This window comes from Arvicanthis niloticus, chromosome 5 (assembly GCF_011762505.2).
Source record: "Arvicanthis niloticus isolate mArvNil1 chromosome 5, mArvNil1.pat.X, whole genome shotgun sequence".
Lineage (NCBI taxonomy): Eukaryota > Metazoa > Chordata > Mammalia > Rodentia > Muridae > Arvicanthis > Arvicanthis niloticus.
In genome coordinates this window covers 17,668,859-17,687,879 of record NC_047662.1, presented here as the reverse complement: position 1 = coordinate 17,687,879, position 19,021 = coordinate 17,668,859, and the positions used below count along the sequence as shown (strand labels likewise).

General features: G+C 51.3%; 1 long non-coding RNA gene across 3 annotated transcripts in view; it reads right to left on the bottom strand.

The window, feature by feature from the left end:
* Nucleotides 1-4,280: 4,280 nt before the first annotated feature.
* LOC143442316 (uncharacterized) overlaps nt 4,281-19,021 on the bottom strand; it is a 59,544-nt gene continuing 44,803 nt past the window's right edge. Inside the window, exons 4-8 of one of the 3 annotated variants that reach the window (XR_013110379.1) lie at nt 18,092-18,268; nt 6,456-10,006; nt 6,175-6,361; nt 5,308-5,488; nt 4,281-5,211 (exon numbers count right to left, since the gene is read on the bottom strand). This is a non-coding gene — a long non-coding RNA (uncharacterized LOC143442316). Of the gene's footprint in view, nt 5,489-6,174; nt 6,362-6,455; nt 10,007-18,091; nt 18,269-19,021 lie in introns of all 3 variants that reach the window. The other 2 variants (XR_013110378.1, XR_013110380.1) reach the window with 2 other exon arrangements.

Genomic DNA, 19,021 nt, shown 5'->3' with positions numbered 1-19,021 from the left:
ACAGGAGTTAGTTCTCTTTTTCTACAATGCAGGTTCAGGTCCTCTGATGTGGCAGCAAGCACCTTTACCATCCAGCCATCCCACCAGCCCCACATCCTGTTTTTCTGAGTATGTTTTAGAGACCCACATCCAGGCAGCCAGGCACACGCAGACACTAGCTGCCCACTGAGCCCTCCTCCTGACCTCTGCTCAGCCCCACACATTTTAAAATGAAATCTTGCCTAGGGATGTGACAAAGTGGTTAGACCCCTTGCCTCTTATGAGCAAGGTCCTAAGTTCCAGTCCCAGCCCCAGCTCCAGTCCCGCCTCTCACCGAATACAATCTGACAGAAAAAGTCCTGGGAGATACCGAAGTGCAGGTGGAGCTAATAGCCAACACTGGCTTGGGGTTTTGCTCTTTGAGCTTCCTTCTCATGAGCTGCAAATAGAGATAAGCAGAAGTGCACAGAGAGGTGCCACAGTGTCCCTCTGAGGTTCCTGTACTTAGGGGAATCCACTGCACTGAGCACTCCCTCAGGTGCAGTGGTTAAGAACTACGACCAAGGACTGTCCTGGCCTGTCCTCCAGACAGCCTCTTCAGCCCCTCCCATAATGCCTCAAGGCTAGTACCACCCTTATTTTACAGATGAAAAACTGAGGCACAACGAGGCCATCATTCATCCAATCCTGGACACAATGTTATTCAAACCCAGACCAGCCTGTCTGTCCCTCTGCCCACCTCAGCCCTGCAACAGACTCCACCCCAGCTGGGCAGCCCCAGGTGTGGTCCCAGGCCACACCTCCATGGCTGCAAGGGGCGGGAGGGGGGGTCCTCAGCTCTCCACTTGAGTACTCTTCAAGGAACTGGGGGCCTCAGGGGTGCAAAGCTATACTCCCAGAGATAGGCATGCTCCCCTATTCCCCCTGCAGGGATCAGGTGCAAGGATGCTTGGCTGAGCTAGGTGCAGAGAGGGGGACTCTTGGCAGCCTATCCCTGTGTGAACAAGAAGAAACTGGGCCTGCAGCCCCTCAGCGCTGGTGGGAGATTAACCAAACAAACAGGCCAACAATCTGGATTTCAACACTTGGAGAAGGGGCCAGGCAGCAGGCACAAGGGCAAGAGGGAAATGCAAAGGCGTTTTACCACCTAAATAACTTTCCCTGGGCTTGCTTTCACCCAAATGTACACTCAGTACTTAGACTTTTTTTTTTTTTTTTTAACATTTTACTTTATTTTGACAAATGCTCAGACTTTCCTGCCACAAATTATTCTTGGCCAGGTTACAAGTTGAAAGGCTGTGTGTACCCTTCACTTGACAAAAAGGCAGGGTGCTTATGAAATATTTTGGTTGTGGGTTTGAGGCAGAATTTCTTGCTCAATTTCCCGACGATGGCGCCTTGACCAGGACTCGGTGAGCTCTCACCCCCTCCCATCCCACAGCCATGGCCATGACCATACCCTGTCAAGCTGCCCAATGGGCTTGGCAAGATTCTGGGAAGGACTGTTTGGGACTAAACCTGGTGCATCTCACCTTATACATGACCAACAGAGACCTCTGGCAGGCCTGGGGCATAAGGCAGAAGTGACCTGAGGACCTGTCTTGCCTTATCATGTCCCTAAGAAAGAGGCTGGATTAGAGTCTTCCCAGGGATGAAAAGGGTGTGAGCTGTGTCTCTCTCCTACAGGTCTGCAAGCCTCCCCCAGCCTTTTCCTCCAGCCAGCTATGAGCACTGTTTCTCAAATACCCAAGCTATGCCCACTTAAGAGGGGCCTGCGCTAGCTTCTTCCCTCTGCTTATCCTTGGAGGTCTTAACTGGACAGTCACCTCCTCTGAGGGGCTTCCCTGAGTACCACAGCTGGAATTAAGACCCTGTAGCTTCCTACCTCAATCCCTTGCTTCTTCAAAACTCTTGGCTAATATACCCTAGTTTTGTTTGTCTATGTTCCTGTTTTTTTGCTAGTCTTGACTAACTAGACTAAATAAACGTCTAAAGTAATAAGTGATTGAGTGAGTGATTGAACATGTGAATGAGTGAATGAGTGAATGAATAAGTGTATGAGTGCATGGGTGAATAAATGCATGTCTGGGTGAATTAATGAATGAATGAATGAATGAGTGGATAGGTGAGCAAATGAACAGGTGGGTGAAAGAATGAAGTAAATGATCTAATCAATGAGTAAATGAATTAACCAGTGACTAGATTAGTGAATGAATAAGTAATGAATGGACAGTGAAAATGAATGAATGCCTGCTGCCTGTGTGAAAAGGTATATGTGGATGGATAGATAGATGATGGATGAGTGAATGAGCACAAAATGCATGAATGGATTGATGAATGGATGGATAGATAGATGGGTGGATGGGTGGATGGGTGGATGGGTGGATGAGCAGATGGATGGGTGGATGAATGGATGGGTGGATGGGCTGGTGGATGGATTGGTGGGTGGGTGGATGGATGAGTGGATGGATGGATGGATGGATGGATGGATGGATGGATGGATGGATAGATGGATGGGTAGGTGGATGAGTAGGTGGATGGATGGATGGATGGATGGATGGATGGATAGATGGATGGGTAGGTGGATGAGTAGGTGGATGGGTGGATGGGTAAATGGATGGGTGGATGGGTAGGTGGATGGGTGGATGGGTGGATGGGTGGATGGATGGATGGATTGGTGGATGAGTGGTAGATGGATGGGTGGATGGGATGGATGGGTGGGTGGGTGGGTGGATGGATGGATGGATGGGTGGGTGGGTGGTGGATGGATAGGTGGATGGGTGGATGGGTGGATGGGTGGATGGGTGGATGGGTGGATGGATTGGTAGATGAGTGGTGGATAGATGGGTGGATGGGTGGATGGATAGGTGGGTGGGTGGATGGATGGATGGGTGGGTGGGTGGTGAATGAATAGGTGGATGGGTGGATGGGCATGTGGATGGGTGGATGGATGGATGGATGGATTGGTGGATGAGTGGTGGATGGATGGGTGGATGGGTGGATGGATGGGTGAGTGGGTGGGTGGATGGATGGATGGATGGGTGGATGGTAGTGGATGGATAGGTGGATGGGTGGATGAGTGGTAGATAGATGGGTGGATGAGTGGTAGATGGGTGGGTGGATGAGTGGTAGATGGATGGGTGGATGAGTGGTGGATGGGTGGATGGATGGATGGGTGGATGGATAGGTGGATGGGTGGATGGATAGGTGGATAGGTGGATGGGTGGGTAGATGGGTGGATAGATAGGTGGATGGGTGGATAGATGGGTAGATGAGTGGTGAATGGATGGGTGGATGGGTGGATGGGTGGATGGGTGGGTGGGTGGGTGGGTGGATGGGTGGATGGGTGGATGGGTGGGTGGATGAGTGGTGGATGGGTGGATGGATAGGTGGACGGGTGGATGGGTGGATGAGTGAATGGATGGGTAGGTGGGTGGTGGGTGGTGGGTGGGTAAATGAATGTGGTTGAGGAGATGCCAAGGCTCAGCTGGAGAGGACAGTGATATCCAGACTCCACTTGGGGAAGCAAGGAGAGTCTTGCAATCCCTTTGGAAACTAACAAATGTGGATTTGTGCAAGCACTGTGATGTGTATCTACAATTCCAGACCTCAGGAGGCAAAGGTGGAAGGGTCATTTGAGCCCCGGGAGTTTGGACCAACACAGCAAGACTCACCAACACAATGAGAACTTTTACTAAAATGAAAAGATAAATGTGAATTGAGAGCTAGTTCATTTTGTGTTTCTTCACCTGAAGATGAAGCCCCTGACCTCGTGGCCAAGCCCAGGCATCAGCCAGCCTCACTTCTACCCCAGCTGTCTCTCAAGACACCTTCCTCTGTGCTCAGCTATGGACAGTTCCTCAGTTTTGAGGCAGATGAAGACCCACCTCCTGAGACTTGCTATGCCAAGGCTGGACCATTGTTGTTCCTAACATTGCAGCTTCACTTCTGTGTGGCTGTTCTCTGCAAGAGACATCCTTTTTGGGGTTGACTGTGAAGTGAATAGTTGTTTTTCCTTTAAAAGTTTTGGGAGTACACCAGTTCAGTGGGCAGCCCATCCCCAAGGAAGGATCTAGACCTTACTGAACCCTGACTGCTGCCCCATAAGATTGTCTGAAGGCTCTTTCTTACAGGAACAAAGTCCCAGCCACAGGAGTCAGTGCCCACTTCTCTGCCCAGTGTCTTAGGGTCAGATAAGTACATAGCATCTCCTGAATTTAAGCCAGCCAGAATGTAATTAAAGAGGAGTATCTTAAATCAGTGGTGTTAGGAACTCATCAATGTATACTCACACTCTCAGATGATGTGGAGTAGAGGCTTTTAATCCCATTTGACAGATAAGGAAACTGAGGCTCAGAAAAGTCATGTTGTCAGAGGTGTCAGAAATAGAGGTGTAGCTTCATGGTGCTCCCCAAACCAGACAGATGAATTCCCTTCCTCTTTTGGGACTTAGACTCCGGTAAAGGGGGACCCTTGGGTTTGATGCAGAAAAAAACTTCAGGAAGAGCCAGAATTGGGTAAAACAGATTAAGACGAAGCAGAGTTGGAAGTTTATTAAAAGTAGAAAGTGCTGGCACACCTCTGTTCACAGCACAGAGGCAGCCAGGTCTCTGTGAGGTCAGGGCCAGCCTAGTCTACTACATAGAAAAACTTTGTCTCAAATGAACAAACAAACAAACAAACAAAACTAGAAAGGTGTCTAGGGAAAGAACAAAACACATTCTGGAGCAGTAGTTCTCAATCGGTGGGTCCTAATTCCTTTGGGAGTCAAATGGCCCTTTCACAAGGGCCACCTAAGACCACCAGAAAACACAGATATTTATACTATGATGCGTAACAGTAGCAAAATTACAGTTATGAAGTAGCAACAAAAATAATTTTATGGTTGGGGGTGGGGGTCACTACGAATAAGGAACTGTGTTAAAGGGCCACCGCCTCACGAGGGTTGATCACTGAGCTAGAACACAGATATGGCCTTCTGAAAAGACAGCCACAGTTGATTTAGACATTTTTAGCAGATTTTTAAGCGTGAGAGTTGAGAGAAACTGAGACTCTGGGAAAGAATATGACAGAACCTGAGTGGCTAGAGAGAGGGAGGGCTCAGTGCTGAAGCGTGTGCATCGCTCCACAGGAGCACCTGGGTTTGAAGCCCAGTAGCCATGTCAGGCCTCATGGCTGCCTGTAACTCCAGCTTCAGGGAACCCAGCGCCCTCTTCTGGCCCTCTTAGGCACCTGCACACACAAGGCATACATACACACATAAATAAAGAAACAACTCTCCCCCCCCAAAACAAAACCCTTTAAGCAAAAACCAAACAAAAGACACACCCGAGTGTGGAACTGAGCTTCTCAACGGAGAACCCTAATTGTCTCAGCCTTTGCCATCCATATCATGTTGGTGTCACATCTCAAAGGGTTGCTAAGCCACTTTTCTTTTTCCTCCTTGGATTTCTTCCTGATAAGTGAGGCTAGAGGGTGACTCTGGAGGTGCCTTGGGTGGGATCATAATCTGATAAGACAAAAACAGGAGCCTCCAGGTTGCACAAGAGGGTTAGCACATGGCTTACTGTAAATGGCGTCTTGGGTGAGATTCCTAGAAAATTGTAGGTTTAAAGCCGGGAATGAAGCAAGGCCTTAAGCAAACTATGCAAATTATGCTGCGATGCTTGCTTGCTTGCTTGTCACAAGGCTGAGGCTTCAACCAGACTGGCAGGCAAGAGGCAGCGGGATTTGTCTAGAACTCAATGTTTCTCACCTCGATTTCTCTGCGTTTCCTTGGGTCATCTCTCCTGTTCTAATCTGTGACCGTGATCAGTCACTGCCCACCCCATCCCAGATGTGCAGTTACACATCTGCAGAGCCAGTCATCACCTCTTCCTTAGTCTCTCTAAGCAGCTCCCATGGCCTGTGAGGGTTGCCATCCCAGTGTGCATGCGATAGTGTTTGCCATGGTCTGGGATGAACAGCCCTGGCGCCACCTTGGCTCAGGACTCTCCTGTGTCCTCTGTGAGATACACAGGCTGATAGAGACCTGCAGGGTTTAGTTGCCTTGGTGTTCCACTGCAGGCCGGCACCTCCTCAGCCCCGGCTGCCCTCTTCAGATCCAGTTCCCCGCATCATTCTGGGGCTCATGTGTGAACAATGAGGAATGACAGATTCTCTATAAAGATCTATGACTTTAGCCAGCTCCCTTACCTGGCATGGTCTCAAGTAGCAAGAGTGGTAGTTTTAAAGGAGTTGGGTATGACACTTGTCTGAGAAACCAAAGAAAGGACATGGAGGATATAGCTCCCCACTTCCTATAACGTGGCTTTGCACACCACAACACAGGTTTCCCGCAGACACAGCTGAGTGGATTTTTCCCAGGCCTTTTCCACTGCCCCTGTTGAGACAGGTATGGATTACTGAGAAGAGGGCTCTGAGGAAAGGCAGAGAGAATATGCCAAGCAAGAGTGGGCATGAGGCAAGTGACTTACCTGCTCACACAGGGAAATGCTTAGTGCATGTGTTCAGGAGGGACAGCCATCGGCTTCCGTGCGCGTGACTCCAGACCAGTCTCTGGCTCAGCAGCACTCAATCTTGGCTCAGGGGTCCTGCACCTGTCATGGTCCTTTGTTCAGCATGATTGTACAGCGTGACTCCCATGCAAGTGATGGGAGCACGGCATTGAACAGGGTAGGCAATCCCTTGTGATGGTCTGAATGTGTTTGTCCCATAGAAAGTGGTACTGTTAAGAGGTGTGGTGTTGTTGGAGGGAGTTGTCACTGTGTGGGTGGGCTTTGGAGGTCTACACTCCACTACACTCATACTTTCCCCATTGTGGAAGAGAGCTTCCTCCTAGCTGCCTGAGGACGCCGGTCTTTCCTAGTTGCCTTCAAATCAAGGTGAAGAACTCTCAGCTCCTTCTCCAGCACCATGTCTGGCCGAAGGCTGCCATTCTTCCTGCTATGATGATAATGGTCTGAACCTCTGAAACTGTGAGCCAGCCCCAATCCAATGTTTGCCTTGGTCATGGAGTCTCTGCATAGCAATGGAAACCCTAACTAAGATGTCTGTTCTCAAGACGTCTTTGTCCAGCAATGATGACTAACAATAGTCTACCCAGGGATCACCAGGGCAGGAACAAGTAAACAAGACTAAGGGGAACAAAGAACACTAGAAGGAAGCACTGGCCATCTTGTATGAGGACATTTGCCTCAGCAAGTGCCCCAACCCAGAAGCCACAAAAGACTGGCCAATTTAAATGAGAGAATATTTAACCATGAGAAGCAAGGTGGGATGAGCAGAAGGGAGGAGGGGGTGGGAGGGGTAAAAGAAGAAGAACCCCAATAAGAGGGCACTGGCAGGGTTGAGGGAAGTAAATGCGGTACCTTACATGGCCCCTTACTTCTGCCCCCACTAATCCACAACCATGTCATTTGCTTTGCCCTGCTCAAACCTGAGTGGTATACACCAGAACAGTGGCTGAGCCCCTGTTTCCTTAGCCTGCTGCCTAATTCAGGGGACTCTGGGGCCCAGCTGTCTCTGGCTTGTTAGCTTTCCTTCTAGGTACCCCACTTCTTCTACCTTGATATCTGTCCTCCATGTTGACTTTGAAAATGAAAACAGAGCCTATTTTGGGTGTGGGGGTAAATGTCCCACCATGCCCCTGCCTTTAGGTACTTGGCTCACTGTGCTGCAAACACTACCTCTACCTTGGCCATGTCTCAGGCTCCCTTGTCTTGACATGATGGGCATGCCTGAGGGAATCCTGAGGTCTCCCTACTCTGCTCTGCACCAGTAGACCCCTGGTAGACACATCTTGGAAGTGTGGCCTTGGCAGCATGGCTCAGCATCCTCGTAGGACCTCTGTAGAGATCTTCACAGCCAAGCAGTGCACTCATCTGTAACCCCACAAGGTAGCAGCTAGCATTACAATCCTGCTCCATCAGGACCACTTTTCTTTCACTGCACATGCACTCCTGGTGCAGGCCAGGTGCAGATGCTGCCCAACAACTGACTTCTTTACCTTTCAGAAGCAGAGAAATTAGATACCAGCATGGCACCCAGTCTTTAAGGCACCTGGAAGACAGAGAGAACCATTGAGATGAGTAGATGGGCAAAGGTGTTTGCAACCAGACCTGATCACCTGAGTTTGATCCTTGAAACACACATGGTAGAAGAAGAAAAAGGTCTCCCACAAGTTGTCCTTTGACCTCTATACATGAGATATGGCACACATGTGCACATGCACTGGATGGATAGATGGATGGATGATGGATGGGTGAGTGAATGATGGATGGATGATTGGATGGATGATGGATGGATGGATGGATGGATGGATGGATGGATGGATGGGCGGGTGGGTAGATGGGTGGATGGATGGATGATGGATGGGTGGATGGATGATGGATGGATGGGTGGATGGATGAGTGGGTGGATGGGTGGGTGGATGGATGGGTGGATGGGTGATGGATGGATGGGTGGATGGATGGATGGATGGTGGATGGATGGATAGATAGATGGGTGGACAGGTAAATAGATGGATGATGGATAGATGAGTAGGTAGATGGATGGATGATGGATGGATGAATGGATGGATGAATGGGTGGGTAGATGAATAAATAGATGGACCAAAGAAGTGAAGATTGAGCCTGGAAGACGAGAAAACTGGTGCCAGCTGGAGCTACTGACCTTGACAGGTACCTCACAGCCCCTGTGCCATAGCAACCAAACATTTATTGGCATGTACAGGGGAAGAAGAGCCAATAAATCTATAGACAGTGAAAATTGCTTGCCCATGGCCACTAGCCCTGTGGCCTAGGCCAGGCAAGACCTTGCCAGGCACCCCAGGTGTGGAATGGGTGGCTCTTCAGGGAAGCAAGAACATCAACATTCAGCTTGTTTACTGAAGAACCAGTAAACAAGGCAGGAGCCTCCTCTTTGGCTCACCATGTACCATGGAGTTTCCCGGAGCTGTTCAGATGTGAGTCACAGACCCTGGGTGATCCCCACCCAGCCTGGGTCCCTCCGAGGGCAAGGAGTGCAGGTGAGGCACTTCCATCAGTCTTGAGCCCCTACTACATGGGCACCTCCTATCCTGGCAACACACGCCCATGCCCCTACAGGCACATATGCAAACTCTGTACATGAACATAACCCACCTTGCAAGGGCCACTCTACTGTGACATGATGTCTATTGTAACCATCTCAAATCCTTGCCCACGCTAGGATTACCTCGGGGGTGGTGGAAGTGGAGCCTGGTTCCGTAGCTTCTCCTGAGAGCCAACGTTTCTGTGCTAGTAAAATTGGATTCGAATAAGCACCAAGATCCCCACAGGAGAAACCTGGGGGACAAGAAGAGGGCAGGCTAGCCATAGCTCCTCTGTTCCCTCACAGAGGCTCCTAGGCGGGAGGGTCACTGCAGGGTAGCACCTAGCCAAGACCAGTTTTGCCTTCTGTGTGACCTCTGGCAAGTTGATGAACCTCCCTGGGCCTCCATTTCCTCATTTCCTGAATCCTGAGGCTCTAGGTACATGATGGAGAGCGTCACCCTGAGGCCCATAGGTGGGAAGAGTGAACCATCCAGGGCCCTCATCCACTGCAAGTCCTGCCATACCCTATCACGCTCAGAAGGGAAACCGAAGCCCCCGCTGAGGCCCTCAGAGGGTTCTCTCCCCCTCTCTCTGGTGCACCCTTCACTCCACACACACACAGCTTCTCTGCTATCCCAAGAACCCCTAAGCACAGTCCCACCCCAAGGCCTCTGTATGTGTTAAGACCTCATCTGGGATATGGCTGCCCAGATAGTCACCCCCTGCCAGTTACCCTAACCCACCACCTCTCAGCAATGCCCTCTTGGCTCCATGGAAGCCGTCCTCCCCACCTCAGCCCTTCCCGACATGCTTTATACTTTCCCTGGTACTTGATTCTGAGTGCTCCCCATTGGCTCATGTGTAAAGTCTGTCACATCCTGGAGGATACGTGCACCTCTTTAGAGAACGAATTCCCAGGCTCTGAGCTCAAAGCTGAGAGCAGCGCCGGGCACCTGGTGAGTGGAGGAAGAGACGAATGACAGCGCGAACACTCTGGCCTGATAGGGCTAAGAACTGGGAAAGCTATGCATATGTTAGATCCCAAGCCTGTGTCCACATGTGCAGAGCTAGACACATCTTGTGTGCATGCATGTACATGTGGACGCCCAGGCATGTGTAGGCATGGAGAAAAGCATGCACAAAAGAAGCCACAGGCAAAGGCTCTGCTAACATACACATGCACACACACACTCACATGCACACACACACATGCACCCCCACACATATGCTAACACACACGCACATGCACACACAAACACACACTAGCACACCCACACACGTATGCTAACACACATGCACATATATATGCACACTAGCAGCCATGCACCCACACACATAGAGTCCCTGCCAGCCCTTGTGTGGCCATGACCCGTCCCACATCCTTCTCCAGGTGAAAGGGCAGGTCAACTCTATTCCCCCTACCCCCTGCTCTGTTTCAAAGTCTATCTGGTCCTGTCTCTCTCAAAATCTGTTCTCCAGACCAAGGTTGGAACCTTTTACCTTCTCCCACCAACTCCCACTGAGCTGGTCCTCCCCAACCCTAGTTTCTGCTTCCACTGGCCCCAGCTCCATCCCCTGACTAGTATAACCTGCAGATCTGAATTCTTGCTGGTACTTTTAAACAATACCAGTTATTCAGCGAGGTGGGGGGGGGCACTACTGTGTCTCCTGAAAGGCTGTGAAGTGGCCAAGGAAGGAACAGAGGGACCCACTTCAGAGCAGAGCCATTTCCAAGTTTGTGCTACTACCTGGAGCCCCAGCCTACTCCACCCTGTCCTCTGCCTCTGTACCCCCGGATCAGGCCTCATGGAAACCCTGCACTTTTCAAAACCGAGGCCTTTGCCCCCGTGTTGCCTCTGCTTTGAGCCCTGTCCCTCATTTCTAGGCAGATAGACCCTGCTACCTCCTTCCCAGGTCTCACCCAGATGGTTCTGACAACCTCCGCTGCCCAACCCTCCTGTGTCATTCTGTCTGGGTGATGCTCTGCCTCCTGAAGGAGGGGGAGTCTTTAAGAGCAGTGAGTGCAGTGGTACCTTTTTACCCATGCTCCTTCCCACCACAGGTCCTGGGCCCAGGAATTCCTCCAGGATCTTGAGAAAGGAGCCAGCGACTGAGGGTTTGCACTAAGCTGGAGTTTTGGGTCTGCTGCTCCTGGCTTCTGACCTGGAACTAACCACTTACCTTCCCTGGCTTGCCATCTCTGACAGCCTGGGCCACTGAGGCTTAGAAGGGACTTTATGTTCTGACCCTAAGGAGGGAAGCATAGTATCATGGGAGCTTTGGGGGCAGATGCCAGGTGCAGGCCAGTACCAAGGCACATCCAAACAGAGCAGGTGGGGGAAGGACTGGGCCAGAGTCTCTAGCACCCCCACCCAATATCATCACCAAAATCATTGTCACCATCTAATATCATGTCCCCTGTTACTGCCCTGGTGCCACCAACACAGTGTGATTATTCACACACTGTCTTCCCATCAACCCCTTCACAGCTCTGACCTCACTCCACCTGTGCCCACACAGATGCGCGTGCACACATGCATGTTTGCACACACACACATACCCCACATATAGACACACATATACAAACACATACGCCCACATACATATACACACATACCACATAGACACACACACACACATATAGATACGAATACACATCACACACATACAAACAGCTATGACAGGGCAGGGCGAAGTGCCTAAGGTGGTGACCCAGCCCCTCCTGTACAGCAACCCACTATGGCCACGCAGAAGTCATGTCTGAATCTCTGAGGTCTCCTGCGAATACTGTCCCACCCTCAAGCCAGAGCTCCCAGGATGGCCAGAGGATGTTGTAGACCCAGGAGAAAGGGGGTCGGTGGTGGGGTGCTGGGGAGATGGCACAGTGTATGAGAGCACTTGCAGTATAAACAGGCTTTGAGCCTGGGTCCAGCACCTGTGCAAACCACTGTGCAGACATATGCAGCTGCAACCCATGCTGAGGCAGCGCTAAGAGGCTCACGGGACTTCCTGGCTACCAGCCTGACTCTGGGTTCATGATGACCCTGTATCAAGGGAATAAGACAGAGAGTGATCGAGCAGGACACCTGACATCCTCCAGAGAGAACTCGGCGAGGTGCTGAGTTTCTGTTAGTGTGCCTCAGTTTCCCTGTTTGTAAACATAGGGACATCATACCCTGTTCCTTGAGTGGATGGAAGGATAAAATGGGCAACAGGGAATGTCCCTTAGGATATAACTTGCCTTGGGGACTGGTCCTATAAACCGAGTGGCCTTCATCTTAGCATGGCTTCTGGAGATGGTATGGGGGGGGCTCTCTCCAGGGTTGGGGTTTGGAGATGGAGCCCAAACATGACATTTTGACCTGGCAAGTCTCCTACACCATCTATTGGACTTCCCACACTGCTCTGTGCGGAGCCTGGGTCTCCACTTTATAAATAAGCAAATGGAAACTCACATATGTACCCAGCCAACAGCAAGGACCGTAGGATTGTTGGGGCTGGGGTCCTTCAGTAGACCAGAAAGCTCTGAGCAGTGCCAGGACACGAAGCTGCCACCTTATTAGGACAATGTGGCACCTAGGCCCGGAAGGATGCAGCTCAGAGATGTCTTAGAAACGGGTCTGCCCAGTCCCTTGGGATGGAGTTCCCCAGGGAAGTTCTGTCTATAGTCTATCCTCCATCAGGATCTAGACATCAGTGCAGTTTGGGAGTCGACCCTACTGTACCCTGCTCCCACACTTGCCAGGGAAATGGACCAGTGGACCAAGCCAGGCCCACTCCCCTGGTCCACTTCCCATAGAAGATAAAAGAGCTGGCTGGCTGCCAAGCCTTCTGGTTCCACCAGTGGTATAGGGACAGCTTCCTGTCTGCAGGGACAGGCACTGTTGCAGTGTCAAGGGGAAGTAGCTGTCCAGGTGGATCTCCCAGGCTGTTCCCACCATAGATAACCTGCTTGCCAAGCAGCTGGCTGGCACCATGTGGCCTCTGATCAAAAGGGCCACAGGCAGGCTCTGCCCAAAGCCTGGGCAAGACACTCCTTATCTCTCCTAGGCTTCAGGAACTTTCCAGACGTGGAACATCAGGAGCCCAGTGGGACAGGAAGGTCAGGGCCCGGGATCGTGGGAAGGGGCCCAGGGACTGGCTGGCTGAGACACTTGATGCTCAAGGTCTGAGACTGGGGTCAGGTAAAAAAAAGATCAGTGGTCACCCTCAAATCTCACTATCTTCACTCTGTTTTTATCCCTGGGCCCAGCTGCTGTGTGACCTGAAGCAAGCGCTCCACCTCTCTGAACCTTGGCTCTTCTTCCACCAAGCAGGAACCACAGAGACAGCTATGAAGGTCTGAGTCTGTCAGACACACAAGACAGGGTACTAATTTATGATAATAAAAGTGGGAGTTGAGCTCGGTGAAGGACAGACACTGTCATGGTCTGTTTTCTCTGAATGCATGTGGCATTCTAGGATATGGGGTTTGCTGCCATCCTCGGATCACTGAAGGAGAGAGAGAAAGAGAGAAAGAGCGAGCGAGCGAGAGAGAGAGAGAGACAGAGAAACAGAGAGAGACAGATACAGACACAGAGACAGACAGACAGACAGACAGACAGACAGACAGACAGACAGACAGAGGCTTCCTAAATAGCACAGTCAGCCAGTGAGTGACTAACCGTATGTTACCTGGGGATCCACCTATTTTAGCCGAGCACATAACAGGTTGCCAGCTCTTCCCACAGCTCATCCCAGGCAACCAATAGCACCATCTCTCCATCCATTGTTTTCTGAGTCATTTGGTAGCAACATTGAGTAACCCCAGTTAGCAACTGATATGTGTTGATAGCGACCAGGGAAGGTTAAGGCAGCTGCCTGGCATCATTGGACTCTGTGAGGTCGGTCAGAACTGAGGACTGATCCAGGAAACAGAGGAGAGAGAAAGAGTAGAGGCTCCCCAGAAGTACACAGCAGGCTGAACTCGGAACTGAGGCTGCTGTGGGCTGTGTGGCCAGAGTGGGAGATCCTGGAAGTGGCTCCATGGAGACCAACATCACTGATTGCCAACACAGGCAGGGCAAGAGGCCCCAGGAGCAGGAAGAGGGAGGGTGAGTCACAGATAGGGACTATCAGGGAGGGAAGTAGGGGAGGGGGGACAGAAGTGAGCCATTGCTTCCTATGTCCTGCCCCCGATTGGGCAGGCTAGGTTTCCAGAAACCACTGGAAGCTACTGCTTCCGGTGCCCTCTATCTATGGCAACCAGAAGTAGGAAGGGACAGGAGATGGGAGAAACCCCAGCTGAAGATGCTCTAGCCACCCACTCGGCAAGCCCTCTCCACATCTAAACTGATGCATCCAGAGCCTAGGTCTGACCACACCCCTGCTTTTTACCCTGCATTGGGCACCCCCATTCCTGAGCCTGGAACTGCAGGTTCTTCAGAACCAAGTCCCACTTGTCGCACCTTCGGCATAACTAGAGTTTCCCACAGATGCTCTTCATCCACTCACCTGTGCTCTTTGTCCCTGCCATTCCCACCATTCAGTCTGACAAGATGCCAGGCTCCCTCAGGGCATTCCTAGTGCTGAGGGTGGAACAGAGACAGGACTTCATTTTTAAGCAAAGATTTGCTTGGGACTGAACCGAAGAACTGATGAAGAGATAAGAAGCTGGATGAATCCCCGGGGTGTGAGGCAACATGTGGACATAGTTGCTAGATAAAACAGATTTGGGGGGTACAATAAAGAAAATGGAGCCAGGCAGTGGTGATGTACACCTTTAATCCCAGCACTTGGGAGGCAGAGGCAGGCGGATTTCTGAGTTCTAAGCCAGCCTGGTCTACAGAGTGAGTTCCAGGACAGCCAGGCCTACACAGAGAAACCCTGCCTGGAAAAACCAAAAAGAAAAAAGAAGAAAAAGAAAAAAAGAAAAGAAAATGGGGTGGGATGGGGGACAGATTGGAGTTAAGGATTCTGAAAGGGTGGAAAGAAACGAGAGCCCCTTTAAGTGGAATAAAGCCAAAAACCCACAGAGAGGCCAATGCCTCCAGCCCTACCCACAAGCCCGTATCATAGGCTCTGTAAGGTTGGCCCACTGCTTGTGCTTACAAATAAAGTTTTATTAGAATTTGGCCACGCTCATCTGTGTCAGATGTGTCAGAGCTTTTTTCAGGCTATAGTTTCTGAAACCATTGTAGCAGAAACAGTGTCAGCTACACAAGTCAGAGTTTTTGTCACTCTGTCTTTTCCCAGAAAGTGTCCCCTGTCCCTCTAGCAGAGTCCAACGATGGAAAGATCTGTCCTGAGCCCACCGGGTGATGATGACCCTCCTTTGTGCACCTCTGGCACTGTTTGCAACCCTCTGCAGACAGCCCTGCCCATCTTAGGATAGCCACGCCTACTGTCTGCAGAGCAAGACATCCTGTCCTCATCTTCACCCCCAACTGAACCTCCCTCCTTGACCGTCATGTTTACCCTGAACTCTGCCCTGCATCCCCACCAGCCAAGTGGGCTTAGGCTGGCTGGATCCCTCACTCCAGTGGGAAGGCCATGAGTCACCAAGTCCAGAAAGGGGACATCTGCTGGCCTTCTGTGCTCAGCTAACCTCGGTCAATGCAGGACAGAAAGGCCCCCCACCACTCTGTGCTCGACTCTGTGTTTGCCTGGAGTGGAAGCCAGCAGCCTCGGAAGAGACCCACTCACGCTGAAGCCTGGGCCATTTGGACCTGGGTGTTTAATTCAGCGTTGGTTTTGCCTGCAGCTCCCAGGATGATTTCCTGCTAGGGTGGGAGTGGAGTCAAAAAGGCCTGTGCATGGGAGAGAATCAGCCCCTATGCAGATTACACGCTCACACACTCTCATATACACAGTCACATGTACTCTCACACACTCACTTACACACACATACACACACACACAGTCACACACAGTCACACACAGTCACACACTCTCACACACTCACTCACATACATATACACTGACACAGTCACACACTCTCACACTCACACACTAACATAGTCGCACACATACACACTCACACACACAGTCACACACAGTCACACACACTCTTACACACACTCAAATACACATACACACTCACAGACATTCACTCACATACACACACACACACACACACACACACACACACACTCCCAAACTGTCCCATTACTCCTCTTCCTGCTCTGTCTATTCTGGAACCTTCTAGAAAACAGAGTCTCAATGTGTCCATTTGGACCTCTCTTTCTCTCTCTGGTTCTATGGTGCTGAGAATTGAATCCAGGGATTCATCTGTGCAAGGGAACACTCTCCCACGAAGATATATTGCCAGCCCTCTTTTAATTTGCTTTGGGATACGGTTTCACTAAATTGTCTGGGTTGGCCTTGAACTCACTTTATAATTCAAGATAGCCTTGAACTGGTGATCCTCCTGCCTCAGCCTCCCACAAGTAGCCTGTGCTACTATGCCCCACTTGAGGACTCCATTGAACACATAGGGATACCAACACTTCAGGACTTGGAGGGGAGGTTCCCTTCCTCCAACAGACTGCAAGGTGTACCACACAATGTGAGCGCATGGGAAAGGGTCCATAACCTGGGAGGGAAAAGGATGCTCAGACAGAATTGAGGCTAACCTGAGAGGTATGTACTCCATCTTTTTTCTCTCTCTCTTTTGAGCTTGAGAATTCAAGGAAGCCACATACATGCAGTGTGATGCAGATGCCAAGCACACGTTGGTTCTGTATGCACCATCCGACAGGCCAAGCCAGCCCAGTGAAGTCTGGGAAGGGACCCTGTCATGGGAGCATACCTGGCCTGCTGCTGCCCCCATGGCGTCACCTGCACACATTAATGAAAAATTCTCGACGCGGAGCAGAGCCAGGCCAGACCAGGAAATTGCAAAGTCGCGGGGGCCTTACCTCAGCCTCCCTGAACATTGCTTTTATAGCCCCACGTGTAATAACATAAAAGCGTAATTCATACAAGTATCACTTTAAGTGGGATGGCAGGAGGGGGCCCGTGCCCAGGGGTGGGAGTGGGGTCGGGGGTGGGGGTGCCACATTGACTGGAGATGCCAAGTGAAGGCAGAGGTGGGGTGTGTGGCTCACCTGCCTGCTGTCAGCAAGCTGGAAGGTGGACCAAGAACCCTGGGCCCTAGACAAAATATCCAGGAGCTACCAGAGGCCATCAAAGAGAGCATTCGAGCCTGGAGACAAGAGGTGGGCCTTGTGGGTTCTGGCTGTGTGACCTTGGGTGGTCAGTTGCTCTCTCTGAGCTGCTAATTCCCTGTCTGTAAATAAGATTGGCTGAGAGGACCCAAGTCTCTCATTAGTAGCCCTCCCTTTGCCTAGGCCTGTTCCTTCCAGAGTGAGAGATTTCTAGGCACTGAGCCGTGCCAGGAAATGGCCTGGGATCGCCTCATTAAACACGAGGGGGTATTTACACTGGAAGAAACAAATATTTATCTGTGGATGAGAAAGACTTGGAGCCCTACTCTGGCTCGCCTCAGCTTGGATAGGGACAAGGGAGGGCTCAGACTAAGAAGACAGGGCCAGGGCTGGAAGTCAGGCCACCTGGGTTCCCATCCCAGACCTGCCCCATTCAGCTAAGGGCTACCTCTTCGGGACCTGCCACAGCACTGGGAGCACCCCAACTTCTCAGGTGGATGGAAGGTTGCAGAGGCAATGCATGCTGGAACAGGACGGAGGTTGGTCCCTGACACTGGGCACTTTGCAGAAGGCAGAAGACGAGGAAAGGTGGCATAGGGCCAGGTCTTTCTAGTGACCTGTACCAGTGGCTCAGGGTGTTGTCAGCAGCAGGGGAGCCCAGTCCCTGGACACATCACCTCCACGGAGGGTGGATAACCACGGGTCAGATGCACAACATCCATCCATGACATTGGGTGGCCCACCCTTAAGAAGGACCACAAATGGGTGGTCTCACAGGAACAAGTAGCCAAGGTCAAGAGCCATAGGTCCACTGAGGAATCCTAGACTGTTTCCCACACAGGGCCGATTTGAGGACAGAAGATTTTCTGGAAAACAGCTGCTTTTCCCCACCTGTATAGCTACCACCTGGTCCTGGTCCAGGCGTCACCCCTCCTGGCTCAACGATGTTGGTGGTGTCCTGGCTCTTCTCCCTCCTCTACTCTCACTCACTTCAGTCTTCCCACAAGCAGCTAACAAGTTTGTATCTTGGAGGTGGTTGAGGGTGGCTGAGGCCGGATGAGAGGAGCCCTATAAAGTGGACAGAACGCAAGAGAGGAGGTGGTCACATGTGGGAAGAACTTCCTGGAATCTTCCTGTAGCCTCACTTCAGGGAAGCTTCAACGGATCCTGGGCTCAGACCCAGGGTAGGCCCAGAAAACCCCAGAACTAAGGCAAGCTGTGGTGTGTGAACAAACCAGGCCATCCAGCCAGCAGCAAAACCCCTCCCAGCCCCCAGGGCCAAACAGCCCCATCAGGCAAGCCCCTATTTGTTTAATACTGAGACCACGGAGTCTGTTTGTCTGAAACAACTCTGGAGTAGGGCTCTCCCCCAACCAGGGACTTGAAAGTGGCATTCCTCAACCAAACCAAGGGGAAGGCAGGAGCCAGCAGAGGACCGAGGGAGGGAGGGACAGCTGAGGACAGAGGAGGGGAGCGGGTTCTCAGAGTAACCATGGATAATGGAATCATCAGAAGAACTCACAGAAAAGGGGTTCCAGAGTGTGAGGTGGAAAGGGTGAGGAGGGCTTAGCACACTCAAGCCTGGAGGCTAAAGTGGGGACCGAGCCCTGGAGCCCATAGGAGAGCTGCAGCTGGATATTGAAGGGCTTAGCAAAGAGGGAGATGGCCCTTCAGTTCCCACCCTCCCCTCTGGCTGAATCCAACCAGCAGCGAACAAGCCTAGACCTCAAGCCAACTCTCAGGACTGTTGAGTGACCCAAAGCCCCAAGCCACCTAAAACCCCTTGGCAGAGTAGGAATGCTCCCTGGGAGAGGAGGTCAC